Below are 252 nucleotides of genomic sequence, written 5' to 3'. Positions count from 1 at the left end.
GTTTTCTGTCTATTCGGCTATTTTCTATATTCATATATTTTTTTACTTTTCTATCCTTATTTTCGATATTAATTTCTTTTGGTTATCTGAATTTCCTTCCGTTTTTTCCTCGTTTTTTTTCTCTTTTACTTTATATATCCCTTCTCTTGACTATTTTTCTTTCTCTATCTATTTCCCCTTTCCTTTGTTTTTTTATATTTCTTGTCTGTCCTAATTATCATCGGTTTCCTTTTTTTCTATCCCTCTTTCCGT

The sequence above is a fragment of the Penaeus monodon genome, chromosome 28, assembly GCF_015228065.2.
Source record: "Penaeus monodon isolate SGIC_2016 chromosome 28, NSTDA_Pmon_1, whole genome shotgun sequence".
Classification (NCBI taxonomy): domain Eukaryota; kingdom Metazoa; phylum Arthropoda; class Malacostraca; order Decapoda; family Penaeidae; genus Penaeus; species Penaeus monodon.
The sequence above is the reverse complement of the archived record's forward strand: the minus strand, read 5'-3'. Positions refer to the sequence as shown.